Source organism: Vulpes vulpes, chromosome 1, assembly GCF_048418805.1.
Source record: "Vulpes vulpes isolate BD-2025 chromosome 1, VulVul3, whole genome shotgun sequence".
NCBI lineage: Eukaryota > Metazoa > Chordata > Mammalia > Carnivora > Canidae > Vulpes > Vulpes vulpes.
This window is the reverse complement of record NC_132780.1, coordinates 141,454,436-141,473,945: the sequence shown is the minus strand read 5'-3', so window position 1 is coordinate 141,473,945 and position 19,510 is coordinate 141,454,436. Positions and strand designations below refer to the sequence as shown.

The following is a 19,510-nucleotide window of genomic DNA, read 5'->3' as shown; positions in this document are numbered from 1 at the left end:
GATTTCAATGGAGGAAGTGACTGCAGACGGGGTGGAATTAGTAAGAGAACTAGAATCAGGAATGGAGACTGGGGACACCTGGGTGGCTAAGCAGTTTAGCGCCTGCCTGCCTTTAGCGCCTGCCTTTAGCGTCTGCCTTCAGCCCAGGGTGTGATCCTGGGGTCCTGGGATAGAGTCCTGGATTAGGCTCCCTACGTGGATCCTGCTTCTCCCTCTGCCTCTGTCTCTGCCTCTCTCTCTCTGTGTGTCTCCCATGAGTAAATAAATACAATCTTAAAAAAAAAAAGAAATTTTTATTTTATTTATTTTATTTTTTTTTAAAGAAATTTTTAAAAAAAGATTTAGAATATTCCATAAACATAATTGGGAAAGCAGCAGGTATGAGAGGACAGACTCCAATTTTGAAAGAATTTCTGCTGTGGGTAAAATGCTATCATACAGCATTACATGCTGCAGAGAAATCATTTGTGAAAGGAAGAGTCACTCAGTGTGGCAAACTTTACCGTTATTTTTTAAGAAACTGCCACAGAAGCGCCTGTGTGGCTCAGTCGGTTAAGCTTCTGACTTTGGCTCAGGTTGTGATCTGGGGTGGGGGAGGGGTCCCTGGGAGTGAACCCTGCATGGGGCTCTCAGCTCAGCCAGCCGGCAGTCTGCTTCTCCCTCTTCCTCTGCCCCTCCTCCTGCTCATGCGCGCTCTCTCTCTCTCAAGTAAATAAATAACATCTTAAAAAGAAAAGAATCTGCCACAGTCACTCCAAGCTTCAGCCACCACCACCCTGATCAGTCAGCAGGATCCTCCACCAGCAAAAAGATTACAGCTTGCTAAAATCTCATCTCAGATGGTTAGCATTTTTTTAGCAATATAGTAGTTTTTTAAAAAATATTTTTAAAAATATTTTATTTATTTGAGAAAGAGAGAGCAAGAGCAGGAGTGGGGGGAGGAAGCAGACTCGACCCCACGACCCTGAGATTATGACTCAAGCCAAAGGCAGCTGCCTAACTGACTGAGCCATGTAAGCACCCCAGCAATAAAGTAGTTTTTTAATGAAGATATGCACATTGGGTTTTTTTTAGACATAATGCTATTGCACACTCACGAGACTATAGTATTGTGTAAACATAATTTTTTAAAAGATTTTACTTATTTATTCATGAGAGACAGAGAGAGAGAGGCAGAGACACAGGCAGAGGGAGAAGCAGGCTCCATCCATGCAGGGTCTCCAGGATCACGCCCTGGTCTGAAGGCTGCGCTAAACCGCTGAGCCACCCGGGGCTACTTTTTTTTTTAAAGATTTTATTTATTAACATAATTTTTATGTGCACTGGGAAGCCAAAAAATTCATCTCACTTACTTTATTGCAATATGTGCTTTGCTGCACTGAACCTGCATTATCTCTAAGGTGTGCCTGTTGTTGGTCTCTCTAACCTCTTACCCCTTTTCTCTGGATCTCTCTCTCTTCACCTTTTCCTCATCTCCTTCCCTCCCTACCTCCTATCAATTTCTGGATCCCCAGCAGTAGAGACAATGAGGGCTGGCGATTAGGGAACATGGTGCTGGGAGGCAGGCCTCTCACTTCTGGCTGTCCTTGGGGGGTGGGGGTGTCCTCCTTTCTATGCTCTCCTTAGCTGTCTAGAAATGGTACCTTTCTCTCCTCCCTCCGTTCTCTGGCCCCCATAGGCAGGAGTTGGCACTTTGTGCCAGGGTTAGGGCTGGCATCGGGAGTGGCAATAGGGCAGGCAAAGGAGGGAGACCTGGGGAACTTACCTACGTGGAGGCGACATTGCCATGCCACCCCCATGGCAATCCAGGGGAGCACAGACTGCGCCCCGAGTCACAGACCCAGAAGGACTATCTGTGGCCACTAAACCTTTATCTCTCTTCTTCTGCCCTTTGTGAATGCAAATGCAGGGGCCCACTTTGGCTGGCCTCTTCCCTCTCTGCCCCTGCCCCCATCTCTCTCTCTCTCTCTCTCTCTCTTTTTCTCATTCTCTCTCTTGGTGAGGAAATTCTGCAAATATGAGGGAAAGGACTGGAAACTCAGCCTAAACTTCCTTGGAAGACCTGCAATGGTGGGTTGGGGGAATAAATATTTTCAGGACTTCCGAAGGTAACTCCCTGTAAGTTGTAGCAGAACAGATGCTGTTAAACTCTGTGCAGCTCAGCTGAGGGGTATTTATTCTGTTTGAATCTGATAACACAAATGTTGAAGAACAGAAAATACGGGCATGGTTCTTTTCTGCATTTTAAACATGTTTCCAAAAAACAAAAACAAAAACAAAAACAAAATATGTTTCCATTCTTGGGATAGTCAAATAGATATGTACACAAAAGTTGACCTACAGAATGGCCGTTAGAGTTAGAATCATCCCAGGAGAGGGTGGTTGTGTGACAGATCAGTTTTATTCGAACACGGCAGCTCTCCGGCCAAATAATACTAACATATTATATGTTATTTAATAGCAATGCAGTATAGGGTGGTGGTGAAGCACATAGGCTCTGCCTGTGTTCAAGTCTCAGCTCTTCTACCTCCAATGTAGAATCTTAGGCAAATGAATCATTAACTGCTCTGTGCCTCAGTTTACCTCTGTCTGAAACAGAGCTGATTTGGATGAAAAGACCTTAATACCAGTGAGATATTAGAACTTTGTCTCATATAGGGGCACCTGGTGGCTCCAACAGTTAAGCATCTGCCATTGGCTCAGGTCGTGATCTCAGGGTCCTGGGATCTAGCCCTGCATTGTGCTCCCTGCTCAGCTGGGGTCCCGCTTCTCCCTCTCCCTCTGCCTGCTGAGTGTGCACGCACACTTGCTCCCTCTCTAATAAATAAATAAAATCTTTTTTTTGTTTGTTTGTTTTAAAGATGCCTGGTATAGAAAACAAGCTCAGTGAATGGCAGCATTGTTTTTTTTTTTTTTTTGCAGCACTGTTTTTAATAATGTACCCACTTCTCATATTCTTCTATCACATTGCCATTTACAAAGTATACGATTCATGTGAATCATATACTTAGAATTATCCCCTTAGAATTATCCCCTTAGTGTTCTCTTCCCTAGACAGATGAGAAAACAGGTTCAGAGAGGGCCTCTGTCAGAGTCCGAAGAGGGAGGGCAGGAAGACAGTGGAGGTAGAGGAGTTTGCACATCAGACCCAGGAAGGTTCCAATTCCAACAGGGCCCGCTTGGCCCTCTGGGAGGTTGAAACCTTCGAAGGTTCCAGATGGGGGGCGATGGCGTTAGCTGGGAAACCCACCCGTGGTGTCCTCGGTCCACACCCGCGGTTAGTGCTTCGGGGCCTGCACTTGAAGCGCGTCAGTGAAAGACAGCCCTGCCCCCAGCGTAGGGAGCGGAGGCGGAGGGGTAAACAGGAAGTTGCAATAGGGAGACACAATTGTTCTGCTGGGGAAAGTGCCAGGCACCTTCGGAGTCCAGGGGCGCGGCCCGCGCGGGGCGTGGGGGCGGGGAGGAGGGGGGCGGGGAGGAGGGGGGCGTGGGGGGCGGGGAGGAGGGGGGCGGGGAGGGGGCGGGGCCGGGGAACTGCCCAGCGCCGCCGCCTTCGGGGCGCGGGAGCCTGGAGTCGGGGCCCCAGAAGGCGTGGCAGGGGTGAGGTCGGTGGTTGGGGGCGGGGGAGGGTGGAATGGGGGGCGGCTTCCGAGCGGGATGGCCGGGAAAAGCCCGAGGGCGGGGGAGGGTGCTCGGGGACGGGGATGGGCGGAGGGTGACAAACGGTGGTGGGAGGCCGCCGGGGAGGGCGGGGGTCAGAGTCCAGGTGAGGCCGGGCTGGTGCGCCCCCGAGGGCATCGGGGGTCTCTGCCTCCCTCTCTGTGTCTCTCATGAATAAATAAATAAAATCTTAAGAAGAAAAAAAAGGCTTAGGCAGGGCAGGAGGAATGGGGGAGAGGCGGAGGGGGGGGTCCCCGGAGAGGAAAGGTCACCACGGGTAGGGATGAGCAGGAGGGCCAGTTGCTACCCACGCTGCCATCCTGCCATCCCATCCCCATCGCCGCCAGTTGACAGGCCTGGGGGAAGAATATGCACCAGGAAAACTCTGAGAGGCGTGAAAGCGCAGTGATAATCGCCCCCGGAGGGACTGGGTAGATTTCTTAAATTTCTTTCATAAATGAACACACACACACACACACACACACACACACACACACGCCTTGAGAAGCAGGAAGTGTTTTATCCTGAGAAGTGGACTAACAGGTGAATGTTAGTTTTCTTCTGTGTGCGTTTCTCTATTTTCTGTGTCCTAATGAGAATACGTAATCCCGGGGAAGCCAGACAAAGGACTCTGTAAATGTTTTTTACACACAAGAGGAGTCTTCAGTATAGAGCCAGATGTCACCAGGAAGAATGAGGAACAAGATGGGTTTGGGGATGTGGCTCTGAGAGGGGTCAGGCGACCCGAGGAAAGCCTTCTGCAGGAGTGAAGGAGGGGTGGAGTCCATGTGGCAGGCATTAAAAACCTAGTGGAAAGACAAATGACAAAGTGGAATATTGGCAGCCCCTATGGCAGGCAAAGGCAAATCTTCCTAAAATATAAAAAGCTCCTAGAATTTTATACGGAAAACCACAAAAGCCCAGTATAAAAATGGACTATGAATATAGAGAGACGGCTCACAGAAAGTGAAATGACATGCAAGCAAATGAAGCAAGCATGGATATTTGCTCAGCTTCAACTGCAATAAGAGAAATGCAAATTACAAGCAAACTGAGAAGACATTTTTCTTCTATCAGATTAGAAATATATAAAAGTTTAACCACAGACTGCGTTGATGAGGCTGTGGGGAAGTATGTGCTCTCTTATATTGCTGGTGGCAGCGTAAATTTCCCCTATATGGAGGGGAGTTTAATGTATAAACTGAATTACTGATGTATATACTCTTTAACTCAATACTGCACTTTTAGGGGCGCCTGGGTGGCTCAGCCACTTAAGTGTCTGCCTTCGGCTTAGGTCATAATCTCAGAGTCCTGAGATCAAGCCCCAAGTCCAGCTCTTTGCTCAGTGGAGAATCTGCTTCTCCCTCTCCCTCTGTCCCTACCTCCAGCTGTGCTGGGCAGGTATTTTGTAAAATGTCCAAAAATGGGATTTGTCTGATGTTTTTTTTCTCATAATTAGACTGAAAGTTTTGGGTTTTGAAAATGAAGCCACAGAGGTAAAATGCCATTTTCATCACATCACATCAAGGGTACATTCTATCAACATGATTTATTACCATTGATGTTGACCTTGATCAGCTGTGTGAAGTAGTATTTGTCATGTTTCTCTACCATAGAGTGAGTCTTTTCTCCCACTTCTCATACTATCCTTTTTATTTTTATTTATTTATTTATTTATTTATTTATTTTTAAAGATTTTATCTATTTATTCATAGAGACACACAGAGAGAGAGAGGGGTAGAGGCACAGGCAGAGGGAGAAGCAGGCTCCATGCAGGGAGCCCGACGTGGGACTTGATCCAGGGTCCCCAGGATCAAACCCCGGGCTGCAGGCGGCACTAAACCGCTGCGCCACCAGGGCTGCCCTATTTTTATTTTTAAAATATTTTTTATTTTTATTTATTCATGAGAGACACAGAGAGGGAGAAAGAGAGAGGCAGAAACATAGGCAGAGAGAAGCAGGCTGCATGCAGGGAGCCCAATGTGGGACTCCATCCTGTGACTCCAGGATCAAGCCCTGGGCTGAAGGCAGGAGCTCAACTGCTGAGCCACCCAGGCATCCCAAGATACAGATTTTTTTTTTTTTAAGATACAGATTTTTTAAGTGAAAAAAGAGTGTAGACTGATGAGTATAATATGCTACCTTTGTGCAAAGAGGATGGAGAAATAAGAATATATGTTTGTAATTGCACAGAGAAATTGTAAAAGGATGTATAAAAATTTACCGAGAGGGGCTCAGTAAAAGTATCAGTTAAAGGGCTCAGTTAAAGTATCTGACTCTTGGTCTTGGCTCAGATCATGATCTCAGGGTTGTGGGATTGAGCTCCACATCAGGCTCCACACTGGGCATGGAGCCTGCTTGGGATTCTCTCTCTCTTCTGCTCTCCCTACAAATAATAAATAAATAAAATCTTTAAAAAATGGTCAGGATGGGAAATTTTATATTCTATTAAAACTATCATTTAAAAATGTAGAAAAAAACTTGTGTTCATTTTGCTTTATTATATTCCCCCCCAGCATGTTTTCAGGATCTTGTGGCTGTTGCTGTGTGGCAGTCCACTGCTTCCAAGTGCTGCATTATAGTCCATGTTTTTTCTAGCACACTTAATTTTATATTTTAAAAGATTTTACCTATTTATTTTGAGAGAGAGAGAGAGAGAGCACAAGCAGGGGGAGCTATAGAGGGAAAGGGAGAAGCAGGCTCCCCACTGAGCAGGGAGCCCAACGTGGGGCTCTATCCCAATACCCTGGAATCGTGACCTGAGCCAAAGGCAGATGCTTAACCAACTGAGCCATCCAGGCGCCCCCATTTTTTTAACTGAGAAATCACTGACATATAACATTATATTAGTTTTAGGTGTACAACATAATGATTTCATGTTTGTAGATATTATGAAATGATCACCACAATAAATCTACTTAACATCCATCACCATACATAGTTACACGGTTTTTTTCTTGTGTTGAGAATTTCTAAGAACTGGTCTTGCAGGGTATCTGGCTGGCACAGTTGGTGGAGTGTGTGACTTTTGATCTTGGGGTTCTGAGTTTGAGCCCCATGTTGGGTGTAGAGATTATTCAAAAATAAAATCTTTGGGATGCCTGGGTGGCTCAGTGGTTAAGCATCTGCCTTTGGCCCAGGTTGTGATCCCGGGATCCTGGGATCGAGTCCAACATCAGGCTCTTTGCAGGGAGCCTGCTTCTCCCTCTGCCTATGTCTCTGCCTCTCTCTCTGTGTCTCTCATGAATAAATAAATAAAATCTTTAAAAATATTTTTTAAAAATTAAATCTTTAAAAAATATCTATTCTAGCAACTTTCAAACATACAATACAGTTTTATTAAGTATAGTTATGATGCTGTAAATTACATCCCTATATTTATTTTATAACTGAAAGTTTGTACCTTTTGACCCCCTTCATCCATTTTGCCCACCCTCACATCCCTGCGTCTGATAACCAGTAATCTGTTCTTTATATCTTTGACTTAGGTTTTTTGCGTGGGTTTTTTTTTTTTTTTTTTTTGATTCTACGTATAATTGAGATCATATAGTATTTGTCTATCTTGGTCTGACTTATTTCACTTAGCACAATGCCCTCAAAGTCTATCCATGTTGTTGCACATGACAAGATTTCTGGCACACTTTTAGACCCCACTTTCTTGGAAACTAGGGTATAAAGCTATGAGGAACCAGAGAAGTCTGGCTGAGGGTGCTCCTCTGATGTGGCCTCATCTTTGCAGAAAAATTGGAGGCTCTAGGGAGGGGGTTCTGAAGGAAATGGGCCAGCAGCTGTGGAGAATGACAGTCATCAAGATGTGAAATCTAGATTGCCACAGAGCCTCAGTCAAAATCACCCAGCATGAGCTGCACAGGTTGCAAGCAGCATGGGCTAGTGCCCCTCCCCAGCAAAGCCCTACAACCCTGTGCTGTGAAGAGAGGAAGCCACCCACACCGAAGACCAAAGACCGTAAGAGAAGGGCAGCAAGTGTGGTTACAGATCTTCGAAGGACAGCAAGGACAAAGTGGGAGTGGTGTTCCAGGACATCAGACTGGGGGAGGAGGCAGATGAAATTGAGCTGGAATGGAGCCCACAAGAGCTGGAGAAAAGGTGAGGGGTGATGCAGATTTTGCCAGCAAGAGGAAGGACCAGCCAGGCCTGGTTGGAGCTGGGGGGCACTTCTCTTTAGATTGTGGATGTGAAGGGATGTGACATATGCATGCTTGCATACGTGGTGGATACATATGTTCATTAGATGTATTTATTAAATGTATGCTAATTCATCTCACTTCTCAAATACTGGGCTGTCGCCATAAAGTAACATGCTAGGGATGTCCTTCACGTCACAATCCAGGTGAATGACACTCCCTTTAGTTGTTTAGTGCACAAACTGCAGATGGGGCTCCTTGGAATCTAAGCGTGATGATGAGTTTACCAGCTGGGGAGTTCTGACTGCAGGCCAGGCATGGAGCACACTTTCCTCTCTGTGGACACCCCCTGAGAGAGCCACTGTCACCTCGGTTAAAAAAGAAAACCACAGGTCCAAAATGGAGTCACTTATGTTAAGGCCCCATATCAGCAAACCCAGACTTTTTTTTTTTTTTAATGATATATATATATATATATATTAATTTTATTTATTTATGATAGGCACACACAGAGAGAGAGAGAGGCAGAGACACAGGCAGAGGGAGAAGCAGGCTCCATGCACCGGGAGCCCGATGTGGGACTCGATCCAGGTCTCCAGGATCGCACCCTGGGCCAAAGGCAGGCGCTAAACCGCTGCGCCACCCAGGGATCCCCAAACCCAGACTTAATACCTCTCCTAGGGATACCTGGGTGGCTCAGTGGTTGAGCATCTGCCTTTGGCTCAAGGCATGATCCCCGGGGCCTGGGATAGAGCCCTGTGTCAGGCTCCCAGTGGGGAGCCTGCTTCTCCCAGATCTCTGCCTCTCTGTGTGTGTCTCAAATAAATAAATACATATCTTTAAAAAAACAAAACAAAAAACCTAACCTAACTGCAGTTGCAACCCCTCCCAGGAATGTGACCTTTAGTCAGTCAACCTAGGATTTCCTGGACAGCGCTAGGAAATTGAAAGATAGACCCATTCCGTTTCCCTTGCCTAAAACAATACACTCTGCTAATAATTTCCTTTTCCTGCTTCCTCTCTGCCTTGACAAACCTTTCCTTTTCCATAGCTGGACAGAGCTTTTTTTTCTGTTGGCCTGGTGGGATGCTGCCCAATGCATGAACTGTTCAATAAAGCCAATTTGATCTTTTATCTTTTTTTTTTAATTTTTATTTATTTATGATAGTCACACACACACACACAGAGAGAGAGAGAGAGAGAGGCAGAGACACAGGCAGAGGGAGAAGCAGGCTCCACGCAGGGAGCCCGATGTGGGACCCGATCCCGGGTCTCCAGGATCACGCCCTAGGCCAAAGGCAGGCGCCAAACCGCTGCGCCACCCAGGGATCCCCAATTTGATCTTTTAAACTGCTGGAGTTGAATTGCTGTTGTTTAACAGATTTGGTGGCAGTTGCAGACTGCAGAAGACTTCTGATAGGCCTGGTGCCCGCGAACCCCTTTCTGAGTTCACTATCTTTCTCACCATTTCCCAGGGCTGTGGGTGAATCTCTTTTGGGAGCTAGGCTCTCTTTACCACAAGCTCCTCATCTAACTGGCTTTCCAGTCCAGGGCTTAGCAGCTTAGCTGGAGTTGGCAGATGGTTCCATCTGAAACCCAAGGCCCTCGCCCTTGGTTCAGTCTGTAGGTCCCCAGTTGTTTGGACCTCCTTGCCCCAGGTCCAGGCTGAGGTCCCCATGTCCGCCTGTGAAGTCCACACTGGTAATTGCCGGTGGTGCTGGGCGTCTTGCTGTGGGCCAATGGGCTGTGACATCTGAACGTCAGCCCTCAGTTCTGTCCTCAGATTCTGTGCTGGGAGCTGCTGGTGACAGCTGGTCTCCATTTGCTGGGAATCAATCTACTTTCCCATTGTTTGGGTCTACTGGTTCCGCCCCCTCCCCAGTCCCTATTTCTTTGGGTATTGCTTCTGTTCATGTGCCCATGAGGTAAAGGCCAAATGCTGATGGGGATCTTGGAGGCCAAAAAGCCAGAAAAATTGATGGGCACAGGTCAGGTGCTTAAGAATTGTTAGAGCATGTGCCACCTGACCCAAAGATCCCTGTGTTAGGACAAATTGGTCACAGAATGGGTTAGATTGACACTAAGTCACCTGCCAACCCCGAGAGAGTTTCTGTGCAATGGGATGACACAGTGTGAAACCTCACACAACCCTCATGCCATGCACAGTGCCTCTTGCTCGGGTACAAATCTGGCTTTGAGAAACCCAAAGGCTTCACTAAAAAACAAAACAATAAAAATAAGGAGATAAGTAATGAAGATGGGATCCTTTATTTCTAGAGAGTCAAGCGTACCACCATCCAGCTTATTGTATGTCTAAGAACTGCAGTTCCGGAAGCTAATAACTATCTACGAAAATGGCAGCATCTTAGGAAGCATGATTTGTGTCCTGAAGAACGTGGCTTTGTAACTGCCAGGTTGGGGCCCCTGAAATAAGGCCAGATGGAAATGTGAGTTGTACCTCATGTATCGTTTAGATCTTGCTGGACAGAAATGTGGGCTAAACTCCATTTGCGGCTAGGGCCTTACCGAACTACTCTCAGCCCTCAGGGGGAATCACAATCTAGAATTACAGTGGCCATTATGAAGAATGTTCCAAACTGATAAGATCATGTAAGAAGTGCATGTAAAAACAAAAGCTTCAAAGCTGCAAAAATAGCTTTATGGAAAGTTTCATTGCAAAAGAGCTGATAAAAAATTTAAAAGACCCAGAAGTTATACAAGCGACTAGAAGACTGTCATAATTTTTTTTTTAAGATTTTATTTATTTACTCATGTGAGACACACAGAGAGAGGCAGAGACACAGACAAAGGGAGAAGCAGGCTGAGGGGAGCCAGATGTAGGACTGGATCCCAGGACCCCGGGTTCATGATCTGAGCCAAAGACAGGTGATCAACCACTGAGCCACCCAGGTGGCCCAAGACTGTCATAATTCTTGTGGCCTCCCTCTTTTACTTGAACATTCATTCTAGTTATCCTCTGTCTGAACTGTCTGTACATGACTGTAGACAAAAATCCACCAAGTTAATGACCTCATAGAGAGCCACATATCAACCTTCAAAGGAGGCCCCCCTTCCCCGTGAGCCCCTCCCAGAGCTGATGGGACTCTGAGGGATTTTCTGCTGAACTGCTACATTATTCTCTTAGCCAAGGAAAACTAAAGCAAAACCAAACCACACCTTGCCAAATTCTAGTAAATATCAGAGTTATACCCTTTGCTCAGACTGGGTGTTACATGCAGTTTTTAAAAAAATATTTTATTTATTTATTCATATGAGAGAGAGAGAGAGAGAGAGGCAGAGACACAGGCAGAGGGAGAAGCAGGCTCCATCCATGCAGGGAGCCTGATGTGGGACTTGATCCTGGGTCTCCAGGATCACGCCCTGGGCTGAAGGCAGCCCTAAACCGCTAAGCCACCGGGGCTACCCTGTTACATGCAATTGATGAATCATTTGAACTTTACTTCTGAAACTAATAATACGCTGTATGTTAATTAATTGAATTTATTTTATTGAATTTAAATACAATAAGAAAATTTTAAAACCCGCTCAGAAACTTCAGATGGGATCCTGGAAAAAAACTGATGGAAGCTAGCTAAAGGCTGTTTCATCTCAGCTAAATGTGCCCAGAAACAAAAACATTCCAACATAGGTGAGTGGCTATGTCAGTCCTTCACATCCAAGCTACAACCTAGTTCTTTAGAAGAGGGAGTAAAGGCAACTGTCCTTAGACATGTAGGTTTTGAGGCAATTCAAAGTTCACCTATATTGATTCCCATACTTCCCTATTTATCTCAAGTGGCTCATAAATTATTGACGTTGAAAAACCAAAGTCCTCGTTGGAGGGATGTGCATTCTCTCCCTGGGACTTTGAGATAAAAATAATAAAAGTCTGCACCTCAGGGAGGTAATTCTTTTTATTTTCCTCCCTCTTGTTAAAATTTAATAACTGGAAGTAGGTAGTCTTAATTCCCTTCACCTATTTCCCCCAAGGTAATTCTTTTTTTTTAATTTTAAAATTTTTAAATTAAAAAAAATTTTCCCCCCAAGGTAATTCTTACCGGAAGTAGAACAAAAGGGAGAAAAGGCCATTTGAAATTTAGACAAATAAAAGTCATGTGTTTTCTCTACAAATATTGATAAAAGAATCTTTAGCCGTCTGAGCAGGTGACCTTGACTTATTCTATCTGCCAGAAAAACAGTTTGGATCCAACTGTTCTTTTAAAAACTAGTGGGTTAAAAAAAAACCAAAACTAGTGGGTTTTGCATTTTCATATCCATAGCATGGCTAAAAAATTTAAAACAATAAATATAAGGTCTCTGTTTATATGTTTATTGTAGATGAGTGACATTTTCTACCTCTGGATGCTATTGCTAGAATTAATTTGTAAAATACTTCTTTTTTTTTTTTTTAAGATTTTATTTATTTATTCATGAGAGACAGAGAGAGAGAGGGGCAGAGACACAGGCAGAGGGAGAAGCAGGCTCTATGCAGGGACCCCGATGTGGGACTCCATCCCAGGTTCCCAGGATCACGCCCTAGGCTGAAGGCAGCACTAAACCGCTGAGCCACCCGGGCTGCCCTGTAAAAGACTTCTATTTAAAAATAAAAAGACTTCTATTTAACTGGTTTACAAATAAGCACTTAGTAATTAAAAATTACTAAATCTCAGAAATATAATAGAAACTAACCCAAATGCTTTTCAGGTTCACACAATCTGGGAAGATATTTGGTATTATAGGTTAAGGTTGTTGGTTTAATTAAAATAGACGTATCTTTAAAGCTATTAGCATTAAATATAATACTTTTCTCTCACCGGGGCTAACTCATCAAGTAAGGTCATGTTATCACTGTTAGAAAATTTGTCATCAAGAAGAATAGCTTGAGACAATGGTTGATTTTATCTAATGTCTCGTGAAGTTTTTGTGGGTAATCTAAATATAATTGTTAAGAAAAAATAAATTGGATAGATGTAAATAAGATTAAAAATTTTTAGGTAAACTTTTAAAATAATTTCCTCATGAGGCGCCTGGCTGGCTCAGGCGGAAGAATGTGTGACTCTTAATCTCAAAGTCTTGAGTTTGAGCCCCATGTTGGGAGTAGAGATTACTTACATAATAATAATAATAATAATAAAATTTCCTCAAGTCTTTTAAACATCTTTGTCTTGTTTTTAAGTAAGCTCCACACCCAACATGGGGCTGGAACTCTCAATCCTGAGAACAAGAGTGGCATGCTCTACTGACTGAGCCAGCTATGGACCCTTTCCTCAGGTATTTTTGGTAGAAAATTTTTTTAAATTTTTATTTATTTATTATAGTCACACAGAGAGAGAGAGAGAGAGAGAGGGGCAGAGACACAGGCAGAGGGAGAAGCAGGCTCCATGCACCGGGAGCCCGACGTGGGATTCGATCCCCGGTCTCCGGGATCGCGCCCTGCCCTGGGTCAAAGGCAGGCACTAAACCACTGTGCCACCCAGGGTTCCCTTTGGTAGAAATCTTAAAGCTTGCTAAGTTAAGTGATGAGTTAAGTTAAATTCATAGACTATCCAGATCATTTCCAAGTAAGATAAAATACTGAAATGTTAATTACTGAACATAGGCTTATCTTCTTTTTGCTTCCTTTTGCAGAAGAACTAAAGGTAATTGCGTCTATTGGTCAACGTGTTTTATACCACTTTGAGAAATTTCCTTTAAAAAAAAGTGTGTTTCTAGGGGTGACTGGGTGACACACTTGGTTGAGCATCAGACTCTTGGGTTCAGCTCCATTTGTGATCTTGGGGTAGTGGGATTGAGACCCAAGACAGGCTCCATGCTCAGTGCAGTCTGCTTGGGACTCTCTCTGCCTTTCTCCCCTGCTCGCTCGCTCTCTTTCAAGTAAATGAATACATCTTTTAAAAATTCTTTTTAGGGCAGCCTGGGTGGCTCAGTGGTTTAGCCCCTGCCTTAGGCCCAGGGCCTGATCCTGGAGACCCAGGATCGAGTCCCACATTGGGCTCCCTGCATGGAGCCTGCTTCTCCCTCTGCCTGTCTCTGCCTCTCTCTCTCTTCCTCTGTGTCTCTCATTAATAAATAAATGAAATCTTAAAAAAATAATGAGAAAAAAAATTCTTTTTAAAAACCCTGTTTCTATAACTCATAAGAAGTATTTATCAGTCTGACAATTCACAGTATGTTAATGTAGAAGACAGTTCACAATCATTTACTTATTAGGTAAGGTTCATACAGGTTAAGAATTCTAATTAATATGTGTGATTACTGCTACTAGAAATAATAATGATAATCTCTGTATGCAAGAAAAGCAGAATGCGTGCTTTCAGTAAAAGAAGTTATGAAGAGGGCAGCCCTAGTGGCTCAGCGGTTTAGCCTACCTTCAGCCCAGGGCGTGATCCTGGAGACCTGGGATTGAGTCCCACATCGGGCTCCCTGCATGGAGCCTGCTTCTTCCTCAGCCTATGTCTCTGCCGCTCTTTCTGTGTCTCTTATGAATAAATAAATAAAATCTTTAAAAAAAAAGAAGTTATGAAGAAAGGTAATGCAATTTTGCAGATGGAAAATATAGTAATTTTGTCCTCGAATGAGAATATTTAAAGAGGGAAATATAGGACAAATTTTGAATGTAAAACAGAAAGAAAAAAGTGGTTTGTGGAAGATTTGTGGAAAAGGAATTTTAATGTGTGATCAAGCTGGTTAAAAGTAAAATGAAATTATTTAAAAATGAGTTTTAGGCGTGCCTGGTGGCTCAGTCAGTTGAGCCTCTGACTCTTGATTTCTTCTCAGGTCGTGATCTCACGTTTGTCAGATGCAGCTCTGCCTCCAGTTCCACGCTGAACATGGTGCCTGCTTAGGATTCTCTCTCCTTCTCCCTCTGCCCCTCCAGCCCCATGATTGTGCACTCTCTCTTTCACTCTTTTTCTTTTTTAAGATTTTATTTATTTATTCATGAGAGAGAGAGAGAGAGAGAGAGAGAGAGAGAGGCAGAGACACAGGCAGAGGGAGAAGTAGGCTCCATGCAGGGAGCCCAATGTGGGACTTGATTCCAGGTCTCCAGGATCACGCCCTGGGCTGAAGGCGGTGGTAAACTGCTGAGCCACCCGGGCTGCCCTCTCTCTTTCACTCTTAAAAATAATAATAAAATAAAAAATGAATTTTAATATCAAAAGTCCAAAATTAGAAGTTGGTTTTTCTGTCAAAAGAACAAAGTTTTCTTGAGGCACCTGACTGGTTCAGGGGAAAGAGCATGTGACTCTTGATCTCAGGGTTGTGAGTTTAAGGTCTTGGAGTCATGGGTTTGAGCCCCACGTTGGATATAGAGATTATTTAAAAAAAAAAAAAAAAGGATAGGGGACACCTGGGTGGCTCAGTCAGTTAAGCGGCTGTCTTTGGCTTAGGTAGATTCCAGGATCTTGGAATGGAGCCCGGAATGGGGTTCCCTGCTCTGTAGGGAGCCTGCTTCTCCTTCTCCCTCTGCCTGCTGCTCCCCCAGCTTGTGCTCTGTCTCTCCCTGTCAAATAAACAAACACACACAATCTTTAAAAAATAAAAATAAAAAAAGTTTTCTAGATTATCACTCTTTTTTTTTCCAGATTATTGATCTGTGTTTCATAAGACATTGCAAACAAAAGTTTTTTTGTTTAAAAAAAATTACCTTTAAAGTAATCTACCTAGAAACACAAAGGTTCTGTTTGCCTTTATTGCCTTGATTACAACCCCCCCAAAACACAAACCTGAATCTTTTTAATATTAAAAGAGCCAAAGTTTTTTTATAACTATTTAACTTTCTGTATTTGCCTGCAAAGTCCTGTCACTTTGATTAAATGGATAACTAAGTATTGTGAAAGTGACCTATGATTCTATTTGATCAAGTGCTTTAAAACCTTTTTGATATTTTTAATGAACTTCCCCCAAATCAAATCCTAAGTAGTCTTTTTGACCTTGAACTAACTTCAGATTATTTCAGAAGTTTCCTAGAATAACTCAAAGAATTTGTTCTCTCTCATAAAAAGGGAGATATTAAACTAATTAGGTTTATTTGCTATATTAAAATACATGGGAAGGTTGTCAAATAAGTAATACTAAACCTTCTTTATATTATGTCTGTATACATGTTCTGGAAATTATGTAAAATTCCTGGAAATCTGATGTGTCCTAATATAATATCAGTGCTTTTAATTCTAATTACTATCTTAAAATGTATGTCACAAAAATAAAAATAACCAATTTATTTGTCAATTGCATTATAATGAACTCTCATCAGATCTTTACCCAGGTCATTTTTTAAGTCTTTTATCATTTACCAGTAGTTATTGCTATACTCAGATACTTTTTAAAAAGCTTCCTGCAACTGTCCTTTATCTTCAGGGAAATTTATAGAAAGGAACCTGACAAGTACACTAGAATACAGATTACTTTCAGATCATACAATTGAACTGGTTAAGAACAAAGACTGCCCTTGACTCTCCTTGAAAGGGACCAGAGCAGATCCTCCTCACTAGACAGATGGCAGTCAAACTTTAGGGGCTGAAATCTTGCCTTTCAGACTGCTGGATTTGTCATCCAAAATTCCTATCTGTCCATTCACAGTGCCACCGTTAGTGGAAGTGGTTTGTACCCCGACCGGGTTTGTCCTTTGTCTTAGGTGATTATCACTCTCTTGGGCCTATGAATGTTAATGTTGAGGTGGTTGGGACTCAGCCAGGCAATGCCTCTTAGGGTACCTCATGTGCCCTCAATTTTTTACAAGTGAAATATGACATCTCATTGACTGATTTCCCTGGATTTACATCTTCAAGCTAGAAAAGACCTACCAGGAGTCATTCACAACTCAGGATCTGCTTGCTTTGGCAGAGCCATACTTCCCTCGTTAAGAGGAAATGTAGGTATGAATATGATCAGGGGCGCCTGGGTGGCTCCCTGGGTTAAGCTTCTGACTTTGATTCAGGTCATGGTCTCTGAGTCCTGGGATAGAGCACCGCCCCCCACCTCCAAGTCTCCCATTGGGCTGCAGGCTCAGGCTCAGCAGGGAGTCTTTCTCCTTCTGCCTCTCCCCCTCCCCCTGCTCATGCTCTTTCTCACTCTCTCTCAAACAACTGACTTAAAAATTATGAATAAATAAAATCCTAAAAAAAGAAAAAAGAATATGATCAGAAACCTCTCCTTAGCTCTTAAAGATATTGACAGAACCTGTCAGTAAGACAATAGCTGCCCAGCAAAGCTCCTTCAACTCTCCAGCCAAAGTTGTCCTTGATAATAAGCCCCTGATTATCTTTTAGTGGAGCAAAGAGATGTCTCTGCTGTCTGTGCCAACACTACTTGCTGCACCTGGATTAACACTTTTGGGGAGGTTGACACTCAATTGTATGAGATCACTGAGCAAGTCAGCTCAAAATGGTGACTCCTTCAGCGGGGTCTTTCTTTGACTTAGTTGATTTTGATTGGTTTGGGTCTTGGAGACCATGGCTCCGAAGTGCACCCCAGACAGTGGGGATTATCCTGTTTATAATAATCACAATAATCTCCCTGGTACACTGCACTCTCTCAAAAGCTTTAAATACATCTTCGCAGCTGCTAGCCACCAAGCATGTGATCTCCTGAAGACTAGACTTAGGAGTCTAGAAAAAGAATGAAGTCAGAAAAAGAATGAAGAGGACAACTGACTTAAAAATTATGAACTTTGGGACACCTGGCTGACTCAGTCGATGGAGCATGCAACTTTTTTTTTTTAGCATACGACTCTCGAAGTCTGAATTGTGAGTTGGAAGCTCCACATTGTGTGTAGAGATTACTTAAAAACAGTTGTGAGGGTAGCCCCGGGGGTTTAGCGGTTTAGTGCTGCCTTTAGCCCAGGGCATGATCCTGGAGACCTGGGATCGAGTCCTGAGTCCTGTGTCGGGCTCCCTGCATGGAGCCTGCTTCTCCCTCTGCCTGTGTCTCTCTCTCCTTCCATGTGTCTCTTATAAATAAATAAAATCTTAAAAACAAAAAAACAATTGTGAACCTGAAATTGTAACCTGTGTCTAATCATAGTCATAGAATGTCTTACATTCTTTAGAAAGATTTTTATTTGTCTGTTTGACAGAGAGAGAGAGAGAGAGAGAGAGCGCGCGCGCGTGTACGCATGAGCAGGGGGAGGGGCAGAGGGAGAAGCAGACTCTCTGCTGTATGGGGAGCCCAAAGTAGGGCTGGATCTGGGGATGATTCCAGCCCGAAGACAGATGCTTGACCAACTGAGCCACTCAGGCACCCCGAATGCATTACATTTTGATCACATCTCTCAGTTAAGCTTAGAATCTAATCAAAAGGGAGATATTGCTAAAAAGAAAACCACAGCCCCCACATGGAATCACTTCTGTTTCGGCCCCACATCAGCAAACCAAGACTTAACACCTAACCTACTTTTAGTTTCAATCCCCCAGGAATGTAACTTCTAACCAGTCCACCTGGAATTACCTGGGCAGCACTAGGAAATTTACACATAGACTCCTTCTGTTCCCCTTAGGAGGGAGACCCACCTGAAACAATACCCTCTTTGCTAATAATTCCTTCCCCTGCCCCCTCCTCTCTGCCTTCACAAACGTTTCTTTTTCTACAGCTGCCCAGAGCCTTTTTTTCTTTTGGCTAGGTGGCATGCGGCCTGATGCATGAACTGTTCCATAAAACCATTTGATTTTTTAAATTACTCAGTTAAATTTTTATTGTTTAACATTGCCAGTCCACAAATGTGAAAAAGGAGACTGTCAGAGAAGTAAAATAACTTGCCCAAAGCCGCCCAGACAGAAGGGGGTAGCATATTGTGCTAGTGCAAGACACAAGTCCCAAGTGGGACTGCCCAGGACCTCTCAAAAGCTCAAAGGACCTGCTAGTTTTCCAGCCTCTCCAAGTGATCCCTGCCCTGCCTGTCCCCCAATTCCACGGAGCCTTTCTTTGATCCTTTGAGAGCAACCTTGTGGAGAAAAGGTGGCAGAAACAGTCTTTAAGAGGCTTCTCAAGAGAGTGTGACCTCTCAGACAGGATTTGTAGAAGGCAGAGGAAGGAAGAGGGAGGTGGCCGGTGGAGATGATTTCTGGGAAGCAGTGAGAGTGGCAGAGGAGTGAGAGGGTGGCTGACTTTGTTTAGTCTGTGGGACCACAAAGGAGGCCTGGGGCAAGGCTGGTGCAGAGAATCAGTCACTGGATCAGGGGACATTGGAATCCCAGCCCCTAACTAAGCATTAAGAGGGGTGGGTGGGTGTCATGCAAAGGGAAGGAAGCCTCTGAGCACAGCTGCAGGAGGACACTTGAAGCCAGCCATCTGGAGAGGACAAAAGTACACATAGGCACAGGAAGGATCTAGATGCATTTAAGGTAGACAGGTCCCTAAGCTAAGCTAAGTATTTGGAGACTGTCTCTATCCAAGAGGCTAAAAACCTTGATGCACAGGATGGGTGTCTAGGCCAGTGAGACCAGAGGGGAAGCCACAGAAAGATCTGTAAATGGATGCCTGCTCAGCAATTGAACATCTGTCTTCAGTTCAGGGTGTGATCCCAGTCCTGGGATGGAGTCCCATATCAGGCTCCCTATGAGGAGCCTGTTTCTTTTTTCTTTTCTTTCTTTCTTTCTTTCTTTCTTTCTTTCTTTCTTTCTTTCTTTCTTTCTTTCTTTCTCTCTTTTTTTTTTAAAAGATTTTATTTATTCATGAGAGAGAGAGAGAGAGAGGCAGAGACACAGGCA

At 44.0% G+C, this 19,510-nt stretch overlaps 1 long non-coding RNA gene across 1 annotated transcript; it reads left to right on the top strand.

The window, feature by feature from the left end:
• The first annotated feature begins 5,925 nt into the window (after positions 1 to 5,925).
• On the top strand, positions 5,926 to 16,937 carry LOC140594987 (uncharacterized). The gene is made up of 2 exons (XR_011996330.1): positions 5,926 to 11,454; positions 12,982 to 16,937. It is a non-coding gene; the product is annotated as an uncharacterized lncRNA (long non-coding RNA).
• Positions 16,938 to 19,510: the final 2,573 nt, after the last annotated feature.